Source organism: Aegilops tauschii, chromosome 7 (genome assembly GCF_002575655.3).
Source record: "Aegilops tauschii subsp. strangulata cultivar AL8/78 chromosome 7, Aet v6.0, whole genome shotgun sequence".
Taxonomy (NCBI): domain Eukaryota; kingdom Viridiplantae; phylum Streptophyta; class Magnoliopsida; order Poales; family Poaceae; genus Aegilops; species Aegilops tauschii.
The window spans coordinates 25,923,058-25,932,972 of NC_053041.3; the positions used below are offsets into that span (position 1 = coordinate 25,923,058).

Sequence of the window (9,915 nt, forward strand, 5' to 3'; positions counted from 1 at the left end):
ATGAAGTGTGGTGGTTTCATCGTTTCGCATGTTTTCCAAGTTGGGTTACAGTCTATAATTTACAACCTGCTAGCAGACTCAAAGAAGGTTATCATGCCAGTTAAATTCTCGGTAAGAGTTGCACCTTACAGTGTCCTTTTTGCCTTTTGCTCCCCTTCTTGATGGAAATTCCATCATTCGCTCCATTTCTGTCTATTTGTTTTCTACAGGTCAGGTTACAACAGATGGTATGGAATACAAAAGAGATTACTGCCAGGTTTAATAAGTCAAATCACTTGGACCGAAAAGACATGGTGAGTACACTATTTTTTCTTTTTTAGTCTGCTGGCAAGTTGTAACAAGCTGCAACTACTTGCTTCAAAAAATAGAAGTTAACAAGCTACGAGTTTTTCTTTTTTGCCCTGTAATTACCTAAACCACTAGTTGCCTCATCATTTTTTGCAAGTGCTTGTATCATCATCTTCCAAAAATTCTTGCCTCAAATCTAGTTGGCAAGTTGTTTATGTTGTTCTCTTAGAATGACAAGTCTAGCCCAAATTTTTAGAGAGACACAGACTTAACCTTTTTTATTCAATACACTTGTGCTTCAGGAAAGAACTTGTGTAACATGAAACTCAAGAAAATCACAAACTTGCCTGCTATGAAAAATGTAGTTGCCTCAATTGTAGCTGTAAGTTGCTTGGTTTTTTTCAGGCAAGAATTACCTGATCGAGTAGTTGCCTCGTCAATTACATGTACGTGCCTCGTCATCTTACAAGTTGTTTCCTGAAAAATATAGTTGGCAAGTGTAGAATGAAAAGTCTAGAACCTTTTTTATATTCGTGGCACCTTTGCTTCGAGGGAATGAATTGTGTAACATGAAAGTTAAGAAAACCACAAACCTGCCTGCTATGAAACATGTAGTTGCCTCAATTGTAGCTGTAAGTTGCTTGCTTTTTATTTTTTTGCTTGAATTACCTGAACCAGTAGTTGCCTCATCAATTACAAGTACTTGCCTCATCATCTTGCAAGTTCTTGTCTCAAATATAGTTGGCAAGTTGTTTATGTTCCTTTCCGTAGAATGACAAGTCTAGCTCAATTTTTTAGATAGCCTCAGTCTCAACCTTTTTATATTTCGTTGCACCTTGCTTCTGGGGAGAACTTGTGTAACATGAAACTTAAGGAAACCACATAAACTTGCCTGTTATGAAACATGTAGTTGCCTCAGTTGTACCTGTAAGTTGCCTCATCAAAAAGTGTTTTGCCCTCTTCTCTTTTCTGAGTACTTTCTTCTCAAATTGCCTCATATTTTTTACAAGCATTCAAATTGCCTCATATTCTTTACAAGCATCTCATATTTGTTTTTCTGGAAAATGCTTTTCTATCCAGATTATGTTTCCTATCCTAGAGAACATTGATCCAGAAAAACCAGTATCGAGGAATCATTACTGTGTGTTTAACTTGAACATAAGAGACAAGAGGCTCGAAGTCCTTGATTCCTGGAGGACACTAGACAATCCTGTCTTGGACAAGAACGCTAGGTGGATAGCAGCAACTGTTCGTAGTTTATGGGAGCATCATTATGGCCACTCACGTGTTGTGCTGGATAAGTATCCGCTAGTCAACATCGATGTCCCGAGGCAGAACAATGAGTAAGCAACTTTTCCCAATATCAATTATTCAGAAACCAGTTTTTACTTATGTGCAGTTTCTCAAACAAGTTTTTCTTGTCTCCTGTTTGTTACAAACAACACTGACTGTGGCATTTACGGGCTGATGAACACCAACAAATGGGTTGCTAGGGCTGTTCCAAAATACGAACCAAGTGATATTCCAAACATCAGGAAGCAGATGACAAGCATCTGGGTCTCAGATATTCACAACAAAGCTCCTTGGAAGGAAATCCTGGAACTACCGTAGGTATGTTTATCACACCTTCCTTTTCTTGCTCTCATTCAGTGAATTTTGCTATTTTTGAACAGCAAGTACCTATGGGATCATAGTTCATGTACTTGGCCAAAGTTGGAACGCAAAAAATATTTTGAAACTAGACAAACTCTTTTAAGAAGAGCAGGCAAGTAGTTATAGGAATGCTAGCAAATAGTGCCTCCGTTTTGCACAAATGTTTTACCAACTACTACTTTGCTTAAGCAAGGAAAAGAAACGTATATATGGTCGCAGCAAGGACAAATGAAAAATCAAGACCAAGTATCAAGCACACCACAAATTGGTTCTAAGTTGCCCAAAATGTAAATACAGCTTCATGAGCTTTCTCATTGAACAATGACAAAAAAACTTGGGGGCATTTTTTCGCTTCCTTCTTTGGCCTTCACACCAACCTTGCCTCGCAGCTCGCTGCATTGTGGTCAACAGAACCACAGAAACTACATTTGTTCTTCCTTTTGGTGTGTAGTTCCAGTGCTAATTCAATTCGTTTAGACTTCTCTCTCCCTTTCGTGTTGGACTTCGGTGGGTCCATTGGAATAGTTGGAGTAGGTGCAGAACCTCGAGGGGTGTCAGGCTGCAGTGGAACAGGAGCACCTGAGCCTCCAGCACCCTCTGAGGGCGGCGGCGGCGGAGCACCAGTAGTTGTTTGCCTATTCCCACTACGAGCTGGAGCAGGTGTTTGCGCCGAAAATGATGGTGGCTGAGGGGGAGCATCAGTAGTTGTTTCAGGCTGAGTGCGTCTCGCACGCGTAGCCGCTGGAGGTTTCTTTTTCTTGGTCAATTTTAGGCGTGTAAGCTCTGTCCGAGCTGCACGCATATGCTTCTTCAGAACTTCTGCAGCAGCATCGGATGCACAGGCAACTTTGGCCAAGCTTGCAAAATCCATCTGCAGGTTCGTATGTCGCATTTGCCTCTTTGACAAAGGGGGCATTTCATCTGCTTGTTCTTGGACAGCGGGGGGCGCATCAGGAACTGCTAGGGGAGTCCACCTCTTAAGAATGTATTGCGGTGGTATTTCATCCACTCCAAGGTGGGTAAATACCTTCAAGATATGGCAGCAGAGGATACCATCTCTGTCCATCTTGCAGCACTCACAAGTGTAGTTGCCTGCATCACTTTCAACTGACACAAAGTACTGCCTGTCCCCATACTTAGCAACCCATTCCTGATTAGGTTCAAGCTCATATAAATGTGCACCCCGGGGACGTACATTGTACCTCCCAATCATTTCAAACTCATTACGAAACTTTTTATACAAGTCTCTAGCGTATGTTTCGTACGCCTGCTTCTCAATGGGGAAAGGTGACCACAGATCAGTTTGCAAGTGCTCTGTCCTATAATCTTGCGCACCCTCCCGCACAAGCACATGTGTTTGAATCTTTTCATACTGCTTCACAAAGTTTAGGATAGAGTCATGTGGGTTCACATACCGCTTCAGCACAGCATTGAACCCCTCGCTTCTTTGTGTCGATTGTAGGAATGGGTAGAACCGGTGCTTGAAGTAGCACGGCACCCATGTTGCACGGTACTCGTAGAGTTTGTCAAAGTGTGTGCCAATAGCAGCCTGATATTTCATCATTAGAGCAGCCCATTTTGCCTCAAATTATTCCGGTGTGAAGCTGAAGTCTACACATGTGTTGAAATCCTTTGACAATCCAGGGTTCCTGCCCAACATTGACCCGAGCTTCTCTTGAGCTTTTTTCATGATGTGCCAACGACATCGCCGATGCACACTTCCTGGGAAAATGTTCTTAATCGATTCAGCCATTGCAATATCTTGGTCAGTTATGATGTTGTCAGGTGCTCGACCACTCATTGCTTCAAGAAACGCCCCAAACAATCAATCAAAGCTTGTTTCCAACTCTTGCCTAACAAACCCACACCCCAACATGATCGACTGTCCATGGCGGTTGATACCAATGAAAGGCGCAAATGGCATGTTATACATGCTTGTCATGTATGTTGTGTCAAAAGAGACACAATCATGATAAGCCTCAGTATACGCCCTACGTGCTACTCCATCAACCCAGAACATATTGACAACCCTATCCTTGTCATCATATTTGACCTTGTAGAAAAAATCAGGGTCATTTTGTTGTTGATCCTTGAAGTAGGCAACTGTCTCGATCATATCTCCCTCCTTTGTGTCAAACTTATTCAAGCCTGATTTTAGATTTGATATCGCTTTAGTTGTGTAAGGCACAATTAGCTCTGAACCATAAAATTCGGACATGATGTTCATCATACGACCTGCAACAAAAGGTAGCCAAAAAAATCAGGCTTCAATGCACAAGTTGCTCAAGTTGCATACACAACTTGCTTGACATATAACTATCAGGTTGCCTATGTAGCAGAACCACAAGTTGCTCAATTTGCATACACAACTTGCCTGACGTATAACTGGCAAGCTGGCTACCTACTAGAGAACCACAAGTTGCTCAATTTGCATACATAACTTGCCTGACCTATAACTGGCAAGTTGCCTACCTACTAGAGAACCACAAGTTGCTCAGTTTGCATACACAACTTGCCTGACCTATAACTGTCAGGTTGCCTACCTAGTAGAGAACCACAAGTTGCTCAGCCTGCATACCCAACTTGCTTAACCTATAACTGTCAGGTTGCCTACCTAGTAGAAGCCACAAGTTGCTCAGGCTGCATACCCAATTTGCTTAACTTATAGCTGCCAGGTTGCCTCTATTTATTTGGTTTGCAACTAGTTGCTGCAGCTGTGCTTCCCAAGTTGCTCAAGTGGTCAAGGTGATATTGGAGCACTAAAACAAGTGTAGTAAGAGTGTGTTTTTGCATGAAATGTAAACACAGTTTTTTGGAATGCTAATGTAGTAATGCAAAATGTGTTCTTGAAAAGTGCACACACCTGTGGTCAAATTACAATTATGAAGATTTTTCAGGAAAAATTTCTCTTCTGGGGGGATCCCTTGGTGTGATCGAAGGTACCTAGTTAGTGATGGCTTATCAACCAATACATGATTGTGTTCAGCAATAAAGAAAACCACCTCCCACCGACTATCCTTTAGCTTCACAGCCATCCTTGCTCTGGACCCTGTCTGCACTATTGTATCCCGCTTTCTTTTCTTAGACTTCTTTTTTTCCTGCACTCATCATCAAGGAAGACGATCTCATCGTCCGCACCATCTTCTGCATCTCCATTAGTGTCCTCAATCACATCTAGGGCAAGGACAGTTTCCGCACCTCCATCGTCAACTTTTGGTTTTCGAAACTTGTTGCAAACAAATTGTTGCTTCTCCAGCTTTCCAGTTTTTGTGTTTTTCCTAGAAGTGTTCATCTTGATTGAAAACCCAAGTCGGAGAGCGTAGGCATTGTAGTGTTCTTGAGCACACTCAAGAGTATCAAACCTCATGCCTATGAAAGGCTCTCTTGGTTGGGGCCAAGCTTCATCGTCATTATCATTTCCCTCAACCCCTTGTCCAATAGTTCCACCTGTTTCAGAAAACGTTGTTGTGTCATCGTAAGTGTCGCCTTCTGTCTGCATAGCTTCATCAGGCACAGCAGGAGCATGTTGGGTGCTGATGGGATTAGGCGATTCCCCTACAACTTCATTGTAGACACCACCAGGTAGTGGGGCATTAGGTTGCGTGCAGTACATGGGGTCTTCAACTCCAATCCCACCCGTAAAACGCACTTCAGAATGACCATCATCATCAGGAAATTCATTTAAGTCAATCATCTCCAACCTGTTTTGACAAAAAAAGGAAATAATGATTTTACAGGCAACTAAATAAGGCAACTCTAGAAGCAAATGTTCAATACAGATTTGATGCAATAATGAATGTTCATTTTCTGTCTTGCATTCATATCTTTCAATGCCCTTCATTCTGCAACAGCGGCTCTTTTTAATATTTTTCTGTTTATCCTTTGTTCTTTATCAGGAAATGCGAAAAAGCGAAAGACATGGCTTATGATTCTCCATTTTCTTGGTGTCTGATGAAGTTACAATGCCAGATATATGAAGAAGGCAGAAGAATACTATGTAGTTTTTCTTTTCTTTTTTTCGTTAGCTTTTTGTGATGCCATGGACCATATATGATATGTGTTTCGAACATGCGTGCTTGGACATGACATAGCTTTGTATAACTCGTTTGCAGAACATCCTTATACTACTATGTTGTTCACTTGCCTAATGTCTCGTAGCTTTCTGGTTCACTTCTGCCAAAGTTCTATCTGGGGTTGCCACAGGTTTTGTATACAGGATTCACAATTACTGAAGCACCATTTTTTATTGGTAGTAAGGTTGTGAAGTTGGCAAAGAAGTCGAAAAGTAGGCAACTTCTTTCTACCTATCTCTCATGCTACATATCTTTTTTGCATTACTGAATAAAAAACTTCTATTTTTACAGCACTTGCCTACAGTAGAAACAGGACTTGCCTACATTTGTATTACAGTACTTGCCCACATTTTTTATCTCATCAAGTTGGCTAGCCCCACTATACATGAAATTTCACAGCTGATCTTCAAAAAATTTCACAATGTCCAAAAGAAGGCACATTATTAGGTACTACTATCTGTTCTAGAACAAGACTTGCCTGCATTACATTACAGCACTTGCCTGCGCTAGGAACAAGACTTGCCTGCATTACATTACATCACTTGCCCAATTTTTTTTCCATTACAGCAGTTGCCTGGAAACATAACATGATTTGCCTACATTTTTCCAGAAACAGCTTTTGCATTGTACATAGCAAAAATAACCTAGCTAGATCCTAGTTCCTATAAAGTTAAGTTTTTCGATAAAACACTTTCTTAACAAATCTATGGTTGATAATTCATGGGAAAATTAACATGGTTGATAATTCATGGGAAAAATAGGGGGGTGGCTGGGTATGTTATTTTTTCCTGCAAACAAAACCTGCTTACAAATCTATTCTTACTTGCCATCCATATGATATGAAACTTGCGATAGACTTGATAATGTCAAAGTCTTGTTACCAAAACACATTATCTGCTCAAAACTAACACTGTTTTTGCCTAGATCGCAAAACATCAAATTTACTGGTCTTGAAACTAGTGTAAATGCATACATCCCAACAAGAACTAGGGGGGACACAGAACTTGTTTGCAGATATAACTCAACTTGCCAACCTTGTCGACTCAACTTGCCTACAAGCATGTGTTTTTTTGGAACAGCACCTGCTTTTCCAGATCTGAGTCTTGCTAACCATGTGGATGATAATTCTCTACAATTCCTATGCTTTTTTGACTGTTTTTTTGCCCCTCCTATGTCTTATGCTTTTTTTTGACTTGCAAATCTTTTTTTTTTTGCTGCAGCAAAGAGGTTGGCCATGGGGGGAAGGATGAACATAGACATACCAGCAGATGTAGGAGAAGGCAGGGCTAACAGGGGAGGAGGTGTGGGGCAAGAGTTTCCTGGTAGGTGTTGTTGGATTTTTGGGGCTGGGTCAAACTTCAGCTGCAGCCATGGAGTTCTGGATCCAGTGTCAATGGCGTTCTTGGGGGGAAACGAGGGAGAGGAAGAATGAGAAGAAGGGGAGAAGGGTCCAGATATTTGCGTCGTTAGCATAGGGTGGACGCTGCTTTGGGCAGCAGCGTCCAGGGTGCGTGGGCGCGTTTTGATTCGGTCCTTGATTTGGTGGGGACCGAATCTTTTGGCATCTTTCTGTTACGGGAGGGGTGGGGGCAGCTCTTTCCTTTTATACATGACAGCTGGCAAGGTGTTTCCTTTTACGGGTGTGAGCCCTGATTGACTACCTGGCCAACGGGTGCCACCGAGTCGCGTCCAAGAACATATCATGGGTACATAGAAAACCTTCCTGAAAAAAGGCACACGTACAGGTTAGGAAAAGATGCATGTATTCAGATGAAAAAGAGGAAGAAAACAAAAAGAAAAGAAAGAAGCACGTTCCTAAAAAAGGCACACGTACATGTTAGGAAAAGGGGAGATGCATGTATACACATTAAAAAAGAGAGGCACACGTACAGATTAAAACAAGGCACACGTACAGAAACAAGTCAGATCACATAAGGAAACACTTCTTTAACCTCTAAAGCCTTATACAATGAAAGGTGCTTATGGAGATGCTTAGTAAAATAAATCGAATTCTTTTTAAGCATCGATGCTTATTTCTACAGGACAAACGCTTAATTAAGCGTGTACCCTCTACAAATAAGCACCGGTGCTTAGAGAAAAAATGATTTATTTCTCTAAGCACCTACCCCAAGCACCTTGCATTATACATGGCCTAATAATCTCTTTGGTCAGATTACACGTAAGTGTCAACTACACGTTCTCAAGGACTCGAACGCACCGCACAAAAAAAACAAGAACTATTGGCTGTTACCACAGGAACCAGTCATCTCCCGATTAGGATACAGACCTACCTCTTCGATTCCTAGGAATGACCTGACCAGGGACGAAGTCTCGCCACCAGTAACCAGCAAAGAAACAAGGACGTGGCTCGCGGGCGCACGGGTGCCCGATCGCAGCCCCGAGCGCTCTCCCAGAAAAGGAAGGAGCCACCCGCGCGCGCGACCAGACAGCCAGAAACGGAAATCAGCCACCCGCGCGCGAAAACAAATTAGGAAGATGCTCTGCCACGTCAGTTCGCATGCATTAATTTGAGTTTCAAAATTTTTAAAAAGCCATAACTTTTGATTCGAGTATCGAAATTCAGATCCGTTTTCACCATTGGGTTTCTTGCGACGAGTTCTTCAAAACTAGATCCCATATGGATAGGTTTCGATGAACTTTTTTTTGAGCAACTCTGTGTGGTATATAGGCAATTTTAGTGTTATCAGTAAGCAACTCTTCTTGTTTGTCTAATATGACTTCCTATCATCTTGGTTTGTGTAAAAACCAATCAACTGACCTAACAAACCAAGCATCTGTCCTAGTAAACCAAGCAACTGTCCTAGTAAACCAAGCAACTGTCATAACAAAACCAATCGATTGTCCTAATAAATCAAGCAACTGTCCTAACAAAACTAAGCAACTATCCTAACAAAACCAAGCAACTGTGCTGGCAAATCCATGCAACTACATTATCAAAACACACAATGCATAATGTCTAAGCAAACCAAGCAACTAACCTAACAAACCAAGCAACCATCTTAACAAAAAACAAACAATTTCAATAACAAAACCAAGCAACTGTCCTGGCAAATCCATGCAGCTACATTATCAAAACACACAATGCATAATGTCTAAGCAAACCAAGCAACTGACCTAACAAACCAAGCAACCATCTTAACAAAAAACAAACAATTTCAATAACAAAACCAAGCAACTGTCCTGGCAAATCCATGCAACTATCCTATCAAAATATGTTGTCATCACCAAAGTTGGCTACCGAAGATACTTAGTTGCCCATATACGGTCAAAAATATTATTTGTCGTGATTTCTAAGTGGTAAATGACATACTTGATTGATAAATTCATTAGTACATATAATTTAATAAAAGTTGCTTATGTTTAAAACTAAAGTTGCCTCGTTTAGGATCAAAGTTGCTTATTTTTTAAAAATTATCAAAACGTGCTCATATGGGATGTAGTTTTGAAGATCTCGTCGCGAGAAACCTAACGGTGAAAACGGATCTTTGTTTCGACGCTCGAACCAAAAGTTATGGCTTTTTAAATTTTGTAAAACCCAAATAAATACACGTACTTTTTCATTCTTGACTGATTTATGTAAAGTAAGGAGCATTCGAAGGGATGGAGACAAGATACTTTCCTTTTTTATAGTGTAATGATGACAAGGGATGCTAATTACCTTTTATCGTAGGCCTGCTCGGACGCACTGCGTGCCATGTGAGTTTTTTGCCGTATATAGCGTGCGCTCGCGAGGTCCATGGGGCGCAGCTGCACGATTCAGTATTTGGGAAGAAACAATTGCCTTGCCGTGGGACAAGGAATGCCATGCATCACATGTACGAGTATGACAGAGCCCCGAACCAGCATCACGTGTACGAGTATGGCAGAGAGCCCCGAAGCA

At 41.4% G+C, this 9,915-nt stretch overlaps 1 pseudogene; it reads right to left on the minus strand.

The window, feature by feature from the left end:
• Positions 1 to 2,308: 2,308 nt before the first annotated feature.
• LOC141026684 (uncharacterized) lies at positions 2,309 to 6,998 on the minus strand (annotated as a pseudogene).
• Positions 6,999 to 9,915: the final 2,917 nt, after the last annotated feature.